General features: G+C 43.7%; 1 protein-coding gene and 1 pseudogene across 9 annotated transcripts in view; one reads left to right on the plus strand and one right to left on the minus strand.

The window, feature by feature from the left end:
* Positions 1-22446, minus strand: part of DAB1 (DAB adaptor protein 1) — a 1110909-nt gene that overhangs the window by 513742 nt on the left and 574721 nt on the right. The window lies entirely within an intron of this gene.
* LOC100473068 overlaps positions 2229-22446 on the plus strand; it is a 101033-nt pseudogene continuing 80815 nt past the window's right edge.

Raw genomic sequence — 22446 nt, forward strand, 5'->3', positions numbered from 1 at the left:
GGGAAGGGAGACCTCAATGGAAAATACCTTCTCTTCTGGGCTAGAGGAAAGGAGGTGAGAATCTTATAGAATCCGATAATCTCAGAGAAGCGCAATGCGGTGTTTCAAACATAAGTCAGACAAACATGGCTCCAAAAGCTCACTAAGACACTTAGGAGCTTTGTGAGGTTGGAAAGTCACCGGACTTCCCAACCCTTGTTCTCTTCACCTGTAACTAGGCTAAGGTACCTCCTTCGCAGATTATCAGTGCATGAGATCAGGTATGGAAGGAATTTGGCACAGTCCTCTTACATGGTAAGTATTCAGTAAATTAACCTGTATTATTTTTGATCATTGATTGTATCATTACACAGTTTCAGCTATTGATTTAGTAAGCTGTTATGGTTTTCTAAACAGTACACCTAACCATCTCTGCCTTTGTTAATATAGAAAATGTGTTTTGAATTCCAAATAACTTTCTTACAAACTCTTTTGGAACAAAATTGTTTTCTTTTCTTTCTTTTTTTTTTTAAGATTTTATTTATTTATTTGACAGAGATAGAGACAGCCAGAGAGAGAGGGAACACAAGCAGGGGGAGTGGGAGAGGAAGAAGCAGGCTCCCAGCAGAGGAGCCCGACGTGGGGCTCGATCCCATAACGCCAGGATCACGCCCTTAGCCGAAGGCAGATGCTTAACCGCTGTGCCACCCAGGCGCCCCAACAAAATTGTTTTCTTAAAAAGGACTGCACCCTACAAAATATATAATATATATGTCATATACACTTATATGTATAATATATTATACATATACAGTTGACCTTTAAATAACAGAAGTTTGAACTGCTTGGGTCCACTTATGAGGGGATGTTTTTCGATAAATACAGGACAGTACTGTAAATGTATTTTCTCTTCCTTAGGATTTTCACAAAAACATTTTCTTTTCTCTACCTTACTTTATTGTAAGAATACATCATATAAAACATATAACATAAAAAAATGTGTTAATCAATTGTTTATTTTATTAGTCAGTCTTGTGGTCAACAGTCAGCTATTAGTAGTTAAGGTGCTGGGGAGTCAAACGTTATATGAAGATTTTTGACTGCACAGGGGGTCAGCACTCTGAATGCCTGCATTGTTCAAGGGTCGACCACATATATAAAATAGTGCTCATGTATTTTCTTGTCATTTTTTCCCTGTCGATTTTCTAGCTTTCAGTCTTAGAAATTTGGGTTTTTAATGAAACACTACCCTACAAGGATTTTGACTATGTTCATTTTGCATTTAATTTGAAACTGATTTTGAAAAGCTTCTAGAAAGGTTTCTCATAATGGAAAATATTAAAATGTGGAAACTCACCAGTGAGGTGGTGATTTGTCAGAGCAGAGAATTTGCATGGCTGGTCTATCCTCTATCTGTAAAGTCACACCGTTACGGGCGGGTCAGGCTCGAGCCAGGTTGCATTTACATAAAATGCTCATGCCTTTCAATCTTCGGCATCTTTTTTCTCTTTCCTTTGCTTCTTCCTTTCTTTTTCCTTTCTTTCAAGAGCAAATAAAAAAGCAGAGTACAGCACTGTCCTTATGGACATTAAACAATAAGCAACAATAATCATCTCGGAATAGGTCTTCGGACTAAGGGTCAGGTGCTGTGCTCACCTGGCTCAGAGAGAGGGGAAAATATGGTTCTTTCCCATAAAAGATTCTCATAGATAAGAGCATCAGGATAGAGAGCGTGGTTTGTCCAGCCTCACGGTGCCAGTGAGGGTAGGATTTGCAGCTTGAATGTAGAGTTTCTGAGTCCAAGCTCAGTGCCATTCCCAGTTCACCACTGTTGATTCTCAAAGAACACAGTCTTTGCAATGGGATTTACAAATGTTGGCAAGCATGGTATGAAATCCATTTTCTCAGCTAAGAATATTCTCTTTGTTTACTTTATATTCTACTTAGAAATGACCTTTGTCCTCATTTCAGTTGCCAGTGAAGCTATTTGGTTTGTCTACCAGCTACTTGACTATGTATGTTGAGTCCCAACGTCTTGGTTATAATTTTCACACTTTTACTTGGTGGTGGGAGTGAGGATTACAACACAATTTGAAAGGGGATGACATGTAGAACAAGACATACTCTGAGTAAAAAGCATCATGTTTTACAGTCATTAAAGAACAGAATGAGAATGATCTTTAATCACGTCATCCAATCCCTGGCTGGTCTCCTGGCCTCTGGGGTCATTCTCACCAACCGCTTTAGAGATGGGAAAAGCAGCCTTTGTGTGCACAGTGTTCTACTCACAGTGGATAGGAGGTGACACAGAGCATGGCCTTGCAGCCCAGCAGCTGAGAAATGGGGTAAGGATACAGAAAAATGGCACACACCATTTCAAAAGGAATTTGAGGGAAGTATGTTAAAGTCTTTCTAAGAGATTACAGCAGTTGAGCTCAGGGCCCTCCTTCCAGCTGGATAAGTAAGCTTGGGCAAGAAGACGACAAACAACCATGCCTGACTTTTCCAGTGGTAAAAGCATCAAGACATGGGAGACATCAGATTACAGGTATTAGACAAAACTTATGGAGAAACCTAGGGGAGATCAGTTTTTTCCAATTTAGGGAAAGGAAGCAAACAGGAAAATCAGCATTGACAAAGAAAACCAGTGATTTGGGTTCTGGTCCTGGCTCTGTTGATGAACAGTGTGACTGTGGGGAAGAGCTCTGTCCCCCGAACCCTCTGCTTCCTCTTCAGTGTGAAAGAGCCACCAATCCCAACCTTTCTTATCCTCATTGGATGTGCTGGAGAATTAAGTGAATTCTCACATGGGACATGCTTTGGAAAATAGAATTTTAAATGCTAATGGCATGTTGTTATATTCCAGGAATGTAGAGCCCATGGCAGATCCCAGGGGTGAGAGGAGCAGCCATCTGGGAGTGAGCCAGTGAGGAAATAAACTGGCTTCATTTTAGGGCTCAGAGGTCCTATGAGTCTTAGAAAACCGAGGTGGAAATCAAAAGGCTTCAGCTGTGGTTGAGGTTGGGGCAAAGCCACGTTACTGAAGCTCTATCACGTGGTGGCCAAGCACTCCGCCCCAACACTCCCCACTTACTAGTTTTAGGGTCTTGAGCAAGTAAGTTATTCATCACTATGCTTTTGTTTCCTCATCTGTAAAATGGGAATAATTACACCTTCCTCATAAAGTTGCACTGAGGATTGAATAAATCAATCCTTGTGAGGTCCCAAGTGCAAGCACATAATCAATTTAAGGCATAACTGACTGGATTCAAATCCTTGCTTTGCTATTTCCTAACTGTACCATATAGAGCGGGTTACAGAGGTTTTCTGTGCCTCATTTTCCCCTTCTCTACCAAGGGGACAGGAGTGTTCCCTATCTCATATGGCTACTGTGAGGACCAAAGGAGTCACGTATAAGTACTTAGAAGCCAGGATATGATAAGCACTCCACAAACAGGAGTTTTTATATCATCGTATTTATTGTAATTAATTATCATTAGTGAGCGTACATTGAGCCTGAGTCAGAATCTTCAAGTATTTTCATATCCGAATAAAACCTTAGGGGGCAGTGGACCCCCGGAACCCACACAGTAGTGTGTTCCCTAATACTCTGGGGGCACGCAGTTGCTCTTGAACAGAGTCTGAGTTTGGATGTCAATGAACTTGAAACACACATTAAGATAATCTCTTAACCACATCCTATAAATATTCATTGTGGTTTGAACCCTTGTCACAAGGAAGGAACCCAACAGTTCCTTGGGCTGCTGAGCCTCTGGTGTCAGAGCAGCCAAGGGGACGCAGATGCTGCAGGGAGGAGCCAGGGCCTCACCTGGATGGGCCTGGCATTTGTCCTGTCCTGCCCCCTCCACCACTCACAGCCATTCCTCTCCACCACTGAGTGTTCAGCCACAGCCTTATTCATTCTGTTCGCCCAGTGCCCAGCATGTCCTGGCAGAGTATGCTCTATAGAGGTTTGCTGAATGTGTGACTGAAACATTAGTGGACTGATTGAATGAGGAATACATGTGCTCCTTGACAGCTGGGACGGAGAGGAGGTGGTCTTACAATCCCCAGCTTGGACTGTGAGGCACCCGGGGTGTTCCATGATGGCCAGAAAGAAAGAGAAGAGTGATTCTGGAAAGACAGTAGCTGGAGATGTCAGAAGCTCATATTGCAATGTCCTAGGGATTTTTCCAAGCTTGGGTCCAACCCAGAGTGAGGTGGACCCAGAAGCAGAGGTCCTCAAGGAGAAAGCCATGTCCTGAACGAGCACTAGCAACCCTAGCTAGTGCATGGGGGCAGGGGATGGAGGCTTTGGAGGAGGCAGAGAGGAGGAAACAGGACTGGGCACCTGTCTGGGCTGCTGCTCCACAGGGTGTGAATTAGGGGAGGTTCTGGTTCAAGACGAGGCAGGGAAGCTAAGTAGCAAGCATTTGCTGAATTCCTACTTGGTGCGAAGAGCTAAGTGCTAGTCATACATTATCTCATTTAACCCTTATCCTTGTTTAATCTCCATGTTACACAAGAGGAAAATAACTGCACAGATCAAGCATTGTTCTTAGATCACACAGCTTCAAACTCACCAGGATTCAAATTCAGGTTTGTTTGATTTCAAAGGCCATGAGATTTTTTGTCCCACAAATGACAGGGATGAGGGACTCACATATGGCCTTAGAAACCCAATCACACAGCCCTGGTCTTCAGGACTGGTAGACAGGGCCTGCCATTCTTATGTTCTGGCTACTGATTCAATCTTTATGTCGTCATCCATAAAAAGACGCCTACCAGGGCAGAAGAGGAGGTAAAACGCACTAATTAAAGGTTGCCAGAGTCCCTTCCTATATTTACATAAATGGAGGAAACTGCTGGCCTCATTACTGGGTCTCTCCCATGTGATCACAAGGCTGGCAGAGAACAAGGGACAGGGTGAAGGGGGCGTCAAGAGTTGGGAGGCTTTTATCATTAGCCTTGCAAATGGCTCTGTGATCTTATGTAAATTACTTAACCTCTCTGGGCTTCAGTCAATCTGTAAAAAGGAATCACTAACATAAATGAAAATGAAGCTCTTTGAACCTGATGAAGAGGCAACATAAATGAATAGTATTAATAGCACCTTTAAATTGATAATAAGAATCCAACATCTAGTTAATTTCCAAAATGCTTTCATGCATGGCCCCAGCTCAGTCTCCTAAAGATCCTGTGATTAGGTTGGGCGCTGCTATTCAACCCCATTCTACAGACTGGAAAACAGAAACTCATAGAGGATGCATTTTTGTTCAAGGTCCAAAAATTGAAAAGAGGTGAAACTGGGTGCTAGAGAATTGGTATCATGTCCTGTAGACAATGCCTGTGGAACCAGATATAGCTATAGCCTAAGAATGAAAATGATAATGTTGTGGAATATTGCCACGTCTGTTGTAGAAACGAGTAAGCAGAGCCTCAGAGCTTAAGAAACCAGCACAAAAACAGAGCCCTGGAGCTGTGATTATGTTCACACCTAAGACCATCCAAACCAAAGCCTTATGTTTATTTCTTGCCCCAGGCTGCATATCGTGAGTCATTCTTCAACAATCTAACAAGTCAGGGTTTAGCTCTTTCACGTGTCCAACTCTGCTCTAGACACAGGGAAACAATGGAGGAATCCCTGCTCTCCGGAAGCTTATATTCAGCCAATAAACAAAGAACTGTATGCGAGGTGGTATTATTGGTTAAATCGTGTCCCCCCCCAAAAAGATAAGTTGAAGTCGTAACCCTCAGTACCTCAGAATGTGACCTAATTTGGACACAGGGTCTTGTAGATATAATTAATTAAGTTCAGATAAGGTCATACTGGAGTGGGGAGGGCCCTTCTTCCAACAAATGCTTTCCTTACAAGCAGAGCACAGAAGCTCCCAGCGGGAAGGGGGCTATCTGCAGAAGGGGGCTATCTGCGGACCGACGCAGAGATTTGAGTGACGTGTTTCCAAACTAAGGAACACCAAGGCTTGCTGGCAAAGGCCAGAAATCAGGAAGAGGCAAAGGAGGTTATCTTCGACAGATTTCAGAGGGAGTCTGGCGCTAGCCACACCTTGATTTAGACTTCTGGCTCCCAGAATTGTCAGACAATACATTTCTGTCGGTTTAAGCCCCCCAGTTCGCGACACATTAGGATGCAAGCCCCGAGAAACTAATACAGGTGGTGATCTAAGTTAGCTAGAACCATGAAATAAACAATAACAAGAATTTAAAAATTAAACAAACAAACGAAAACACAGGGGCTTTTTTTCTGACTTGGCATCTCCAAATGAGCAGTATGTGCGCTGGCCCAGCCGGCCACGCGTGTGCTGTGCAGTTCTCTTCCTTCCGAGCAAGCTCCCACGCTGTGGCTGCTTCCCAGCTCACCTCTACGCGAACTTGACTTGAAAAGGTTTACTAAGCAAATTAATAATGTAAACGAGATTGCAGCTAGCACCTCGCGTGCAGGACGGCGGCGAAGGCCTACTGCACAGTAACTGTTTGCATACAAATGGATGCTGCAGCTGAAAATAAGTCTGTAATGCTCGGGAAAGCAGGTCATCAGGGCCCCTGACAGGCGACACTTTGGAACTCATTCTGTTCCTTTTCTGCTATTATACAAACAATAGCTAATCTACATAGTGCTTTATAACTTCTGCATTTTTCATACCAGGCTTTTCCTTTCGTCCTCACAACAACCTGGCATGGTAGGTGTTAGGTGGGTTCCCATTTTACAGATGAGGAAATGGATGCTTTGAGGGGTTGGAGAGGTTGGGAAACTGGTCACAGACTCAGAGAATGCCGGGGAGGACCCTGAACCCAAAGCTTCGGCCTCCAGGTCTAGTGCGTGGCTGGAAGCTTCCTCCAAAACAAAACAGAATGTCTTTCTAAAAGTCAGTTGTTGGACGCCTGGGTGGCTCAGTTGGTTAAGCGTCTGCCTTCGGCTTAGGTCATGATTTCAGGGGCCTGGGATCGAGCCCTGCTTCAGGCTCCCTGCTCAGCAAGGAGTCTGCTTCTCCCTCTGCCTGCTGCTCCCCCTGCTTATGCTCTCTCTCTTGCAGGTGCGCGCACTCTCTCAAATAAATAAATAAAATCTTTAAAAAAAATTTTAAAAAGTCAGTTGTTTAGGGGCGCCTGGGTGGCACAGCGGTTAAGCATCTGCCTTCGGCTCAGGGCGTGATCCGGCGTTCTGGGATCGAGCCCCACATCAGGCTCCTCTGCTGTGAGCCTGCTTCTTCCTCTCCCACTCCCCNGCGCACTCTCTCAAATAAATAAATAAAATCTTTTAAAAAATTTTTAAAAAGTCAGTTGTTTAGGGGCGCCTGGGTGGCACAGCGGTTAAGCGTCTGCCTTTGGCTCAGGGCGTGATCCCGGCATTCTGGGATCGAGCCCCACATCAGGCTCCTCTGCTATGAGCCTGCTTCTTCCTCTCCCACTCCCTCTGCTTGTGTTCCCTCTCTCGCTGGCTGTCTCTCTGTCAAATAAATAGATAAAATCTTTTAAAAAAAAACAGTTGTTTATAAGCCTCTTAATAATATCCAACTTTTAATTGCTTTCTGAACACCAAGGAAACGTTGTATCACTTAATGCTCCCTATAACCTATGAAGTAGATACTGTTCTTTGTAAAGAAACAGAGGCTTACAGAGGTTTTGTGACTTTTCTAAAACCACAGGGCAGGCAGATGGATCAGGATTCAACTCAGGCCAAACCCCAGCTCCCATCCACCCATATCTTAACCCACTCCAGGGGTGCGGGTGGCTGTTAAAAATCCAGAACCCTGGCTCCTCCACTAAGACTTGCTGAATCAGAACTTCTGAAGGCAGACTCCAGATTACATTAGGTCCCCGGTGATTCTAATGCTGCCATCCTCTAGGNCAGTCAGTTGTTTATAAGCCTCTTAATAATATCCAACTTTTAATTGCTTTCTGAACACCAAGGAAACGTTATATCACTTAATGCTCCCCATAACCTATGAAGTAGATATTGTTCTTTGTAAAGAAACAGAGGCTTACAGAGGTTTTGTGACTTTTCTAAAACCACAGGGCAGGTAGATGGATCAGGATTCAACTCAGGCCAAACCCCAGCTCCCATCCACCCATATCTTAACCCACTCCAGGGATGCGGGTGGCTGTTAAAAATCCAGAACCCTGGCTCCTCCACTAAGACTTGCCAAATCAGAACTTCTGAAGGCAGACTCCAGATTACATTAGGTCCCCGGTGATTCTAATGCTGCCATCCTCTAGGGGACGCCATTTTGCCTCTTCTTTAGTCCAGAAGGGCTCCTTCACTTCTCCTTCCTTAGGGTCATTGATGGGCTGTAAATGTCCCCCAGAGAGCAGAGGAAATTCGCACCAGCTATGTCTGTGAGGGTGTCTTCAGTTGGGTTCCATAGAGATGTCACCTCCCCTGTCACCCCCAGGCAGCCAAGAGACCTAGGTATCTTTCAGGGAGGGCAGAGAGCCTGATGGGCCCCCAGTTTGGCATTTTCATTTATCACACAAATGAAAGGATTTAAATTAGGTCACGAGGGGGACTTGCAAATAAAAACTGTGCCAGAGGGTGCTTCCCCAGCCACAGGCGGGCCGGGCGGGGGCTGTGCTGAGAGCTCTTCATATGCTTCTATTTTTGAATTTCCCATCAAATCAAGGAGCTCCTGGTGCCAGGCTTCCTTGGCATGAGGACTGTCCGAGGCCCGGATCTTTCCAACCTGCAGTGTTGACTCACAGCCAGGTCTCCGCTTCTGGCTGTGCTGGACCCAGGCAGGGAGCACTGAGTACTGGCCCCCTGAGCTCCATGAGAAGAACTGCGCGGGCTCTGAAGTCATAGGCCCCTGGGTTAGGTGTCATGCACCCTGTGCAGGGCACTGCTTCCGGTGGGACACCTACCTTCACAGAATTCATCTTCCAGGGGCCTCATGCTTGGGCTCTGTCTCTTATAAATGAGTGGACATTGGGACAGGTCCCTTAGCCATCTGAGCCCTTCTCACGGTGCCTGACTGACACTCTACAGGTGCTCAGGGGATCCCTCATATGCTCGAGTAAGCCGATCCCTCCCATTTGCCAATGGGTGGGTGCATTAGGGGGAGGGTCAAAGGTCAACTTCTAATATCTAACTTATTAATCTCATTACACACTCATTTGCTATACATGTATCTGCTCTTGGAAGGAGGGCCTGTGTGGATTCGCGTCTGTCCTTTCCCAGGAGCCTGGGCCTAACTTTCTCAGTCTGTCCCTAACTCTCGGAAGGGAGACAGTGGAGCCTTCTGCACACAGCCAGCATTTGCTCCCCGCTGCTGAAGCACTGCCCGAAGAGATCAATCACCGGCTGCAGAGGCAGCAGTGTCCCTTGAAAGACTGGATTTGCCAGGGTAAAGAGAAACTCAGCACTCCCAACGGGCAGGCTAGCTGTGATTACCCCCATGTTCGAAGACCTCGCAGTGTTTTGGAAATGACCTCAAGCTTGGATGCCCCTGGAGTCCAGGAGCCACTGTAGTTGCTCGTGACCCACGTCACTAAAGGATACCTGGGTGTTTCATAAACTCAAGCAAGCCGGTGACTGAGAGAGCTAAAACTCGGTATTTTTGTTTTATTTTTAGCAGGTCTGTTCTCTTGTCCTCATCCACAATGATGACAGCTCCTTACATCCTGGCTGTCTTTATTCTGTGGCTTTGAAAACAGACGTCCAGAAGTCAAATCCTTACCTTTCCCTTAGAAGCCTTCTGACCCTGGGAGGGCACCCTCAGACTCCCCTGTAGATTACAGAACGCTCTCCCCTCCCTGAGACTGCTGAGACAGTTCACGGAGGGGAAGAGCACGACAGGCTTTGTAAACAGGCTCTGCAGAGATCTAATTAACATGACTATTTTTGTTCCCTTATTTCTATTTTCCTCTCTTAATAATTACAGAATCCCAGATTTGTAGGAGAGCTGATCCCTGGGCCTCCACATCAGAATAAATGAGAGAACTGGCTAAAATACAGACTCCTTCCAGGCCACTGAATCAGATCTTGGGGTGGGGGGAGGGGGACCCTGTGGTCTACAGTGCAGCCGGTCTGAGAAATACTGATTGAGTCCCATAACATGTGGCTTCTATAACATCTGGTCATATTACCAGATGCAAGTCAACAGAGAGAGACCAAGAAAGTTATTATACTCAGAGTTCTCCGGGAATCACAAGGCACACCATGCAGGGCCACTCAGGAAAAGCACTACATGGGCCACAGGCCAAGAGAGGGGGTGGGACTGTTGCTAAAGGGTTTTGTTGTAGTTTCTGTGGTACAGAAAGAGCGAGATTGGGCAAGCAGGTTCAGGATTGACTAGTTTGAATAATTTCAGCAGGCTCTGGGGCATAAGGACAGTCCCTAGTTGCCTGGTACTTGGCCCTGGAGTGATTAGGGCAGGCGGATGGATAGTAGCCTGGAGTGTGAGAACCCCAATAAGGGGAGTGGTTAAGGGTGGGGACTTAAATGGCTGTTTAAGAAGGAGGACTGACCAGTCTGGCCAAGATCTCAAAATTGGGTCAATTCAACCACCTTATGCCCTTTAGGATGACTACTATCAGAAGCAAAGATAACCACAAAAACAAAATTCAGAAAATAACACGTATGGACAAGGACGTAGAGAAATCAGAACACTTGTGCACCGTTGGTGGGTATGTAACATGGTGCTGTTGCTCTGGAAGAATGAGAAATGGAATTACTATGCAGCAATTTCGCCTCTGCATCTATGCCCCAAAGAAGTAAAAGCAGGGTCTCTGTGAGATATCGCCACAGCCATGTTCACAGAAGCACTGTTCACAATTGTCAAAAGGTGGAAGCAAGCCAAGTGTCCATTGGCATTAAACAGATAAGCAAAACGTGGTATGTACATACACGCAATCGAATATTATTCAGCTTTAAACGGAAAGGAAATTCGTATACATGCTACATCATGAATAAAACCTGAGTACATTAAATGAAATAACCCAGTCACTAAAGGGCAAATACTGTGTCATTCCACTTATGTACGGCCCTAGAGTAGTCAAATTTATGAGACAGAAAGGAGAATCGTGGTTGTCAGGCTCCAGGGGGAGGAAAGATTGGGATGATGTTTAATGGGTATAGAGTTTCAGTTTTGCAAAATGAAGAGAGTTCTGGAGACGGGCTGCGTAACAACGTGAATAGACTTAACATCGCTGAACTATATACTTAAAAATGGTTAAGATGGTAAATATTATGTTATGTGCATTTTACCACAATTTAAAAAATCTGGGTGAAGACAGTATAACACACAAAAAAACTGTATCACAAGTGATCACGCCATCTCTGCGTATCTCCAGGGAGCCAGAGCTCCCTGCCTCATCTAGCAGCCCCATCCATCCCCAGTCCGCCGACCATGAGAACCTTTTTCCTCATACTCATCTAACACTCGTCTTCCTGTAGCTTCTGCTCCTTGGCCTTAATTCTCCCTTGGGGCCACATAAGCTATGACTTACCCTTCTTCCTTACAGTGCCAACCCTTCCAACACTTGAAGCTACGATCCTTTCCCCTCTTGGGCTTCCTACTCAGTCTTTACTTGACAGGGGGGTCAAGTCCTCTCTCCTCCTTTGACCTCTGTCTGATCTTGCTTGTCTAGCAGGGAAGGGTAGTGGCTTGAGAAGATGCTCGGACCATGGAGGGAGACAGCCATGGAGCCTGGAACAATGATAATAAGCACAGCTACCAGCCACTGCCCCTCAGCTACATGCCAAGCATGGCCCTGGTGCCCTAGAACCTGCTCAGCGCATCTGCATAACAATCCCATGATGCAGATCTCCTGCCCACTGTACAAACAGGTTCATTTAGGTTCAGAGACCTGAAGATATGGTCCCTCAGCCAACACCCCAGGAGCTGGCATTAGAATGCAGGGCTGCCTGACTGAGGTTAGAGCGGGGTGCCTTCCATTTCCTGACCCTGCCACAGAGGGTTGTGACTGAAGAAAAGATTCTGAGCCAAAGCAAGAGAGACGTCTACCAGCCTGCAGGCCATCCCTGGGCCTCCTGTGCAGAGATGCCCGATGGCTTTACCCGTGAGGCTGCTGGGATGCCTTGTCCAACACTCAGGCATATTTTTGTCACTTTAAGAAATCAAGGCAATTTCTGTACTTGGCAAAGGTAAAACCTTCTAAAGCTTTGGAGGTTTGGGAAAGGGAATAAAAAAAGACGTTAATAGAATGACATATTTTTAGTGTAACACTTCAGAGAAAACTCTGGGGGAACAAAAAATAAAATGAACGACCTAAATATGTTTTTTTTTTTCTCTACACTATGAGCTTCAAAGGAGTGGGTTGTGCTGGATATTTGGGTGCCCCAAATCTGTAAAGGATTTGAATACAATGGGAACTCTCTTGGTCAGAGCTTCGCTTCAGTCTGGTAACTGCATCTCCCTGAATACGGGGGTGACTACTTTTGAGTTAAGTGAATGTGCGCAAAATACTAAACCTTTCTAGTTCTCAGTTTCATAATCTGGAAAGTAAGAATGGTGTCACTAACCTCAGAGAACTGTGGTAAGACTTGAAAGAAACGGATACATATTAAATTTATATTAAATATTTGTAATATTTAATATAGCACATTATATATTATATATGTATATTAATTCAATTATATTCGATCAAATTAATGGAAATCATGATACATAATGGGCACATTACCAAGGAAAATAGAAATGTTTTCCTTTAATTTATTGGCTTTTATTTGAAAATAGGACAAATGACTCATTTAGGAAGACTATTAAAATAACTTCTGCCACTTTTGCTAAGTTCCTGAGCACCCAGAAAATATCAGTTCTGCAGTCAGGGGCCTCCTCCTTGTGGGCACTGGGTGTAGGAGTCCGGCAGGGGCAGGAGACCAGGACACTGCATCTGGCTTCATCACGGGGCAACATGCCACATCAATGACTATGCTAAACCCCTGCCTTCTTTACTGATAAGTCTTTGACTCTGTTTAGATAACTGGTAGCAATCTGCTCAGGTAAGGTGGGCTCAGCCTCAGAGGGTGAATCGTGATTGGTCAAAACCAACCACGGTAGTCTTATTTCCTTTTGCAGGTGACTGGTCTAGCAGTGAGCTTACGACCCAATCCTAGCCATGAAATAAAAGGGAGGCCTCAAGAAAAGATGCTCCTTTCTGATGAAAATCTCTTTACTTTCCTGCCTCTGTATGCTGGTGTATGAGGATGTGATATCTGAAGCCGGGCAGCCTCCTTGGGACCATGAGGGGGAAAACCAAGAGGATTGAAAAAGTAAATTCAGCATCCTCAAATTATTAAACTGTTGATTGAACAGACCTTGGAACTGCCTACCCTACAATTCTAGTTTAGTGACGTAATAAACACCAATGTTTTCGACTACTTTTACCTAAGTCATTAGTTACCAACAGCTAAAATTCTAAAGGATACAAACACAAACTCATTCCATGACCTGACACACTTTCCCCTTCTGGGCCTTAGTTTCTTCTTGTATTAAATTATGGGATTGGACTAGATTCATGTTGGCAAACAACCCATGGGTCAGTTACAGCCTGGCATTTGTGTTTGGGTTTCCCTGTGTATCATCCAAATCAAACACACTGGGTAATGTGACTCTTATACTTCCTAAGATTCTTCTTACTGCCCTCATGAGCCTCTAGCCCTGTGGGATAGTGGTCAAAAACTGAATCTTATCAGTTAAGCCTATTTCCATCTCTTCTGGAATGAAGAGTCTCTTGGACATCTTGGCTCTTCTCTGTAAATGTTCATGGTCAAGGGTGAAAAAACGCTCTTGTTTTTCTCTAGATCTGTTGCAGAACTGCAGGGTTAGCTGTGCCCCTAGATCCTGTATAGTGTCTGCTAGGATGTAGCAGGTCCTCTGGTTCTTTGGAATATCATTTTGCTTCTACAGCTGAAATTTTTGGTCTTAGACACAGTCCTTAGATTTTGTGATTTCTGATACCAGGTGTCTTCCAGCTGCCTATGCTGGGCAGCCCTACATCCCCTCCCCGGGATATCCAGAGTATGGACAGGCACTGGGAAGTAGGAATATTATTCAGACCTATTATTGTAGATGCCTCTATGCACATTTGTAATATGCTCTCCTATGGGACATGGTGTTAGGCTAAATGCAGAACCTTCTTTAGAGCCTTGTAGTCTCTCCCAGGCAATGCCCAGAAGAGTGGGCTCTGGCCTCTTGAGGTCCTGGTCCCCTAATACCTGCCTAGATATCTCCATTACTCGTTCCCCCACCCCTTGTCAAGGTATGGCTACACAGCAAGAGGTAGAGAATGAGGGATTAGTAAGAATCCTCCTTGGGGCGCGTGGGTGGCTCAGTCCGTTGGATGTCTGCCTTTGGCTCAGGTCGTGGTCGTGGGATCCTGGGATTAAGCCCCACGTTGGGCTCCCTGGTCAGTGGGGCGCCTGCTTCTCCTGCTCCCTCTGCTGCTCCCCCTGCTTGTGCTCTCTCTCTCACTCTTTCTCAAATAAATAAATACAAATCTTTAAAAAAATAAGAATCCTTCTATATGATTTCCTCCACTCCTCCTTTCTACACTCTCCCAGGACAAAAGGCCCAAGTTTCTCCTTCTTTTCCTTTCCTGGCTGGAAGGAACTCTCGTACCTCNTAAAAAAATAAGAATCCTTCTATATGATTTCCTCCACTCCTCCTTTCTACACTCTCCCAGGACAAAAGGCCCAAGTTTCTCCTTCTTTTCCTTTCCTGGCTGGAAGGAACTCTCGTACCTCAAACCCTCCTGCGTTAGGACTTGTGGCTTAGTGGCAGACAAGTAAGAAGAGCCTCTAAACCAGAGACAACGGAAATCAGGAGAATTTTAAACATTGTGTCATTGGATTCTATTTAAAATCATTTTTAGCTTTTCACCAACATTAAACAAATTACAAGATTCTACACCCAGGGGCGCCTGGGTGGCACAGCGGTTAAGCGTCTGCCTTCGGCTCAGGGCGTGATCCCAGCGTTGCGGGATCGAGCCCCACATCAGGCTCCTCTGCTATGAGCCTGCTTCTTCCTCTCCCACTCCCCCTGCTTGTGTTCCCTCTCTCGCTGNAGACAACGGAAATCAGGAGAATTTTAAACATTGTGTCATTGGATTCTATTTAAAATCATTTTTAGCTTTTCACCAACATTAAACAAATTACAAGATTCTACACCCAAATCTAGATTTGTACCTTCTCTTGAAAACCTAGAGGCGCTGGCAACATGGAACTCGTTCACAGCTCAATAATCGCCTTGAGTTGACTGGAGTGTTCTTCCCTCAAATATCACACGTACTGCCTGGTTCTTCACAAGCTGGGTCACTCCCTTTTGCTGTGGACCTTGAAGGCATCCAATTCATACATCTGTGTTCTCTTTCTAGCCCCTTTAGGCATTTAATCTTCTAAGATCCATTCTACTTGTACAGTTCTGGGACTCTATAATCAACATCTTTCCCTGCCCTCCACGTCCAGCACCGTGCTAAGCACAGTCAGGGAATATTACCTTTTACAACCTGATAAAAGTATGATGATTACGTGAATATATAATATGGTACGGGTAATTCTATAATCCAGTTAAGTATGTACAACTAACACTTATTTTAAAATGAGCAGAAAAGGGTCATAAAACCTTCTAAGAGCTTTTCAGCNACTCTATAATCAACATCTTTCCCTGCCCTCCACGTCCAGCACCATGCTAAGCACAGTCAGGGAATATTACCTTTTACAACCTGATAAAAGTATGATGATTATGTGAATATATAATATGGTACGGGTAATTCTATAATCCAGTCAAGTATGTACAACTAACACTTATTTTAAAATGAGCAGAAAAGGGTCATAAAACCTTCTAAGAGCTTTTCAGCATGTCCCTCCACTTCCGTTTGTGAACAAGCTGTGGGGCCGTGGGCAGGTTACTTGGGCCATCTGGACTCCTACATTCTCAACTGTGCAATGAGGAGGGCGGGATTAATTCCAGGGCTCTGAAATGATACGAGTTCAGCCCCAAAACCATACATCTTAACATCAGGAAGACTGACCCAAGGAGCGTAAGTTAGGCCTCTGCCTTTAGGGAGTTTATGATCTAGTTGAGGCAACAAAGCAAAAGCAAGGACATGACATGAACCACAAAGCACAGAGGGGTCACTGAGTTCCAGGGGCTCGGTGCTCAGAATCGAGGATCCTGGAATCCAAATGAGACTTAGACCCTCTCCTCTTCCCACCAGCGCCTTCATCTAACTACCTCCCCCTCTTCTCTGAAAATGCGATTCAGGTTCACCCCTGTCCCTCCCGAAGCCCCAGGTCTGGGTGAGTTAGTGCCCTCCACTGTGGCCCTGCTGCTGTGCACAGTTGCTGTGTATTAGTCTGTCCCCCACTGTCCTGTGACTCTCAAGGCCAGGAATGTCACACACATCTCTCTTCCAGGAACCCCAACCTATTGTATTGGTCACAGTACTGACTTCTCCTGGATTGAACTCTGCCAGCACCCTATTCCATGCTGTCCTAATGAAATGGCTGATAAAGATTTCCATTACACACCCCTCTGGTAGGCAAGTACAATTAGACCAGATTGTTTCTCCAGGAAATGTGAATCTTAAGGGAAGTGACATGTTGTGACAGAATATTAAAACAGTTTGAACCAAATCATTCTTTCAGCAGAATCTATTTGTTCCTATTTCTGTGATCCACCCACCTGTCCTTGTTTCTCCTCCACTCTGGATGTTCAATTCTTCCTCAACTCTGCAATCCCCATGATACTCACCTTTTGTGTGTGTGTGTGTGTGTGTGTGTGTGTGTGTGTGTTTTAAGAACTATTTCTCTCTGTTGCTTACCACCAAGGATCCTAACAGATTCTGAGATCAAATCTTTTTCATCTTGGATGTCAACCAGGGAGTCTGGCCTGTGGGGAGCTCAGGGGACAAAATATTAAATGCTTCTTTTTTTTTTTTTAAAGATTTTATTTATTTGACAGAGATAGAGACAGCCAGAGAGAGAGGGAACACAAGCAGGGGGAGTGGGAGAGGAAGAAGCAGGCTCATAGCAGAGGAGCCTGACGTGGGGCTCGATCCCAGAATGCCAGGATCACGCCCTGAGCTGAAGGCACGCTAAACCACTGTGCCACCCAGGCGCCCCAATGTTAAATGCTTCTTAAGTGAATTCATTCTTCACCAATGCCAATATCCACTCTATGGCGTCCCTGACAGATGGCCATCTCTCCTCTTTCTACGAGACCATGACAATGATGGGGAGAACTCAGTATCTCACGAGGTAGCTCAGGCTATTTGAAAAATTTTCCCAAATGACTTCTATCATGCATCCCAAATTGTTAGAAAGTTCTTCCCAAATGAGTTAAAATCTTACTCACATTAACTTCCCCCAGCTATTCCTTGTCCTTTGCTGGGACCATGAGAATTCTTCTATCAGATAATTTCAGAGTCAGGGCTAGCACCATCTACAGGGCTTCAGGGTTTGCTAAGAGGTCTCTAAGGGATAATAACACCTCACATTTGAAAGGCAAATAATATCTACAGGGTTTTCAAAGCTCTTTCCCAACCATTAGGTAATTTATTCTCACAAAAACTTTGAGACACAGATTGCTGTGGGATTACTAGTCTCCATTTTCCATATCAGGAGACTAGCCCAGAAAGACTGTATAATTTTTTTTTTCCAGGTCACACAGCTAATGAAGGGCAGAGTTGAGACTCGACGCCTAATCTTTACCACTTAATTCTCCCTCCTTCTCCATTCTAGCACGAGTCCCTTACCCCAACATGATAGTAATCTCAGTGATGAAGATATGATTGTAAAGACTTTACTTTGTTTCAGCCACTCTGCTGGTTAGTTTAAAATATTCACTCTAAAATATACAATACAATACAATACAATACAATACAATACAATACAATATTTACTCTGATTCTTTGGTTATCCAAGAGATACATGATCATTTCCATATCATGGTTGAGGTAAACTGGGGCTTAGAGCACACAAGAGACTTGCCCCAAATTCCCAGGTAATAAATATTAAGGGCCGACACCTGAATTGTGAATTCGGACATCAGACACAGCAAGAGTTGGCTCATGGTTGTGCAAAGTTACCTTTAGGTACCATTCTGTTCCCCAACTGGGAGTTTTTGGCCCTTGGGCCTCAACAAGATCAGCAGCTATTCCCTTCTTTACTCTGTCTGTGGCTTGTGGGCCCACTCTGTTGTTCTGCTCTCCCACATTCTAAAGTCTCTCTCCAGCTCCCTCTGTGCGGATTTGCATTAAATGTTTACCAAATTCTATTAAGGGCTTTTGTTGCTGAATGATTTACCGGGGGAAGAGGGAAGATTGGCCACACACATAGGAAGAATTCAGGTCATTTTATTTCTCCATCTCTGGGCAGCATCAACTTAAAAATGAAAATGCTTCCCACAGCTGCATTAAGACCACTAAAGAACACCTGTATTCTGTTACGCTGCTGCTCCCCATACCCCTCCCCCCAAAGGAATGATGTTTCCTTAAAGGTTCTATTCCCAGTACTGATAACACTATAAAATAATGGTAAAGTTAATTATTGGTGAATTAAAATAGAAGTGCTATCTAAATTCTTAGGACATTCGCATTACTATCAAATGAGTTTATTGTGATTAAAATGATTAATGACATTCCAGTAAATACCAGAGAATTATAATCCTGAATACAAAGAAGGTTAAAGTCTTATCATCATTAGAGTACATCAAGGCAAACGTGAGCGCTCTCCTTATCTGCTTGCATTAGGGAAAGAGACACAGAGCAAATAAAATCATTTAAATCTTTGCAAATACAGAAATCTGGGGGCTCATTTTATTATTTATGTAGCATTTGGAACCAATACATATTGTACAGGAGGAAAAACAATAGCTCACATGTAATTTAAGCAAAACAGACCAATGGAACAGAATCGAAAGGCCAAAAATAGATCCAAGCATATTGTAGCATTTTAGCACATATTTGAGAGGGCATTTTAAAACTGGGGAAAAGGCTGTATTATTAAATAAAAATATTGAGACAACTGGTTCATCATTGACTGAAGGGAGATCACTAATGTCATCCCTAAATAGGTTGCAGAACAAAAAGAACTAGATAAAAATACATGCGAATATTTCTATATTTCTATAGTGTTGAGGCAGGCAAGACATTGGAAGGTACTGTTTGTTCCAGAAAGACAAACCAGACAAGAAGAAATTACTAGATTTGCTAAGTCATAATTTAAACTAAATCAAAAGTCAAATACAGTTGACCCTTAAACAACTCAGTGGTTAGGAACTTCAACCCTGTATAGTTGCAAATCTGTGAATAACTTTGACTCTCCAAAAACTTCACTACCCATAGCCTACTATTGATTGGAACCCTTTCCCATGACATAAATAGTCGCTTAACACATATTTGATATGTTATATGTATTATATACTGTATTCTTACAAAAAGTAAGCGAGAGAAAAGAAAATGTCATTAAGAAAACCATATGGAAGAGAAAATACAATTATAGTACTGTAAAAAATCCGCAGGTAAATAAATGGACCAGTACAGTTTAAACTCATTGCTCAAGGGCTAACTAGAATAACCTGCTGAAAGAACCTATAATATATTTGAAAGATAAAGGCATCTTTGATTACATTTTTAAGATCTAAAGTCTATCTTTGATATATAAAGATATTCTACAAATAAATAAGAAAAAGCCAGTCTCCGATATAAAAATGAACTGAAGACTTGAGAGAAGAAATAAAAGCAGCCAATTCAACTATGATGAAAACATTTCCTCCTCAGTGGGAGGGGAATAATACAAATTAAAACAACACATTTTTCAGTTTGACAATGATTTTAAAAGCCTTAGAGTTAACAAGTTGTGAGGTTATAGGGAGATCAGTGGAATTCCTTAGGTTCTCCTGAGAGAATATGAATTGGCCCAAATTTATGGAAAACAGTTTAGAGGAAAACAAACAAACAAACAAACCTCTATAAACTGCATTAGTTTGCTAGGACTGTCATGACAAAGTTCAACAGATTAGGTGGCTTACACAGCAAAAATGTATTTTTTCCGCAGTTCCGGAGGCTGAAGTCCAAGATCAAGGTGCCAGCAGGGTGAGTTTCCCCTGAGACCGGCTACCTTCTCTCTGCCTCTTCCATATCATCCTTCCTCTATGCACCCACTTCTCTTATCTCTCTTCCTTTTCTTATACATCTTACCAGTCTTACTGGATTAGGGGTCCACCCTATTGCCTCATTTAACCTTCCTTACTACCTCTTTAAAAGCCCCATCTCCAAATACCACCACAATGAAGAAGGTTAGGGCTTTGACATATGAATTTTAGGGAGACATAGTTCAGTTCATAACACATATACCCCATAAAAATATTCTTATCCTTTGACTCAGTAAATCTAGGTCTAGAATATTATGGATATTACCCTAAAATCCAACAATACAAACAGACAAAAAAAAAACAAAAACCCCTCTTGGTCCTAAAGTATACATACTCTCATCCTATATCCTGCTTTCTAATCTCACTTTTCTACTTACATAAATTTGGTAGTAGACCAGTGGTTAGATTCTTTTAAGATAGGGTCCATGCCTGTCTGTCTTTCTTATGACTTTTTTTAAGGGTAGTTTCAGATTTAAATTGAGAAAAAGGTGCGGAGATTTCCCACATTCCCACATACACATTCTGCCCCGCCATGACATGCATATCTGCTCATTATTCACATCCTGCATCAGACTGGTACATCTGTTACACCCGATGGAGATACACAGACACTTCATCGTCTCCCCAAATCCATGGTTTACACCAGGGTTCCCTCTTGGTGCTGTGCATTCTATGAGTCTGGACAAATGCATGACATATATCCAACATTATAATATCACACAAAGTAGTTTTGCTGCCCCCAAAACACTCTGTGATCCATCTATTTGCCTCTCTTTCCCAGCATGATTTTTGTTTTTATTTTTTTAAGCCATGATTTATTTATTTTTTATGATTTATTTTTTTAAGTTAAATTCCTAAGTGCTCATGATAGATAGCCAGGTGATGGTGAAATCGCTTTGTAAAGGACTCTCAAAAATGTTAGGTGCTTTTCTCTGTACCCCCTGGGAGAACTCCATTGTCCTTTGAATGGAATGGATTCTTGGTAAGGAGCAGCATGTCCTACCTAGTACAGAGGGCCAGTGCTACGGAATGTGGAGGAATTGGCTGGAGTTCATTCTGTTACTTACTGGCTGTGTGACCTAGAGTAAATCCTTCACCTTCTCTGAGCCTCAGAGTCATTATCTGCAGAACGGGGAAAAAATGCCTACTTGCCGAGAAGTATAAGGATTAGGGATAATTTAGGAAAAGTATCTGGTGATTGGTCCATGTTAGGTGTTCAGGAAATAGAGGCTGTCCCATCACGATCATCATGACGACCGACGTTCAGGGAGCGAACGGGCCAGCCAAATTCATGAAGGTGTAGGAATATCCACATCAGTTATTTTCTAGAAGTTAAAATTCCAAATTGGGACAGTGTTTTCTAGAGGGAACAGTAGCATTTTTGGAGGCAAATAGATCTGGGTTCAAATCCTGACTCTGACAACTGACAAGGTAAGTCCGAGTGAGTTACTTGCACGTTCTGAGCCTCTGTTTCTTCGTCTGTAAAGTAAGGTTGGTAAGACTTATTTCACAGTGTTCCTATAAGGCATGCTACGATGACCCCACATCGAATGGTGTCTGGTGCACAGTACATGATCAGTAAGTGGAACTGTTTTTTGTCACTGCCATTGCACACCCGCCTCAGACAGGTGTGCAAATGTTAGCAGTGTCAGAGGCTCTTGGGGAAACATCTGGAGCAAAAGCTCTGATGAGTAGGTATAGTGGAGTCTTTCATTCTTCCAAGAAGCATGGAAAGGAAGAGAAGTAATAAATTATTTCTTCTGTTCCCTTCTCGCTCAAGGATCCCTGGCTACAAATATACTCTGTGATGATTTTCTCAGATAAGTTACAAATAAGCCCCAACTTGCCTTGAAAGGATTTCTGCAGTCTAATAGGCTGGGGTGTTAGTCCTGATGCCGTGAAATCCCTTTAGCAGAAAGCCTCCAGGCTGTCAGTGGGGCTGGGTCCTTCCTGAGTGCTGGCACTTAAAGACACAGATAAGGGAAGATTTCCAAATATGAACATCTGGAAATGGAATCCGAAGGCTCTGAGGAGAAGGAGCACTTATTTTTCAAGGCTGCCTTAGGCTATGTCTTCCTGGGAAGGCTTCTCTGGGAACAGGAATCATGAATTTGAGGCATAACACCCAGGATTTTAACAAATAAAGCTACTGGGGCTGTTTCTGGAGCAACCTGGTATCACTTTTCTCCTCAAGAATTTAGATCCAGATGGAGAGGCCAGCCAGCGCAGTGACTGCCTGGGGCACCTAACTACGAAAAGGAACAAAACCTCACTGGAAAAATCTGGAAATATTGTGCCAATTAACACAACACACCACATAGGAATTTTACCT

Source organism: Ailuropoda melanoleuca, chromosome 2 (genome assembly GCF_002007445.2).
Source record: "Ailuropoda melanoleuca isolate Jingjing chromosome 2, ASM200744v2, whole genome shotgun sequence".
NCBI classification, from domain to species: domain Eukaryota; kingdom Metazoa; phylum Chordata; class Mammalia; order Carnivora; family Ursidae; genus Ailuropoda; species Ailuropoda melanoleuca.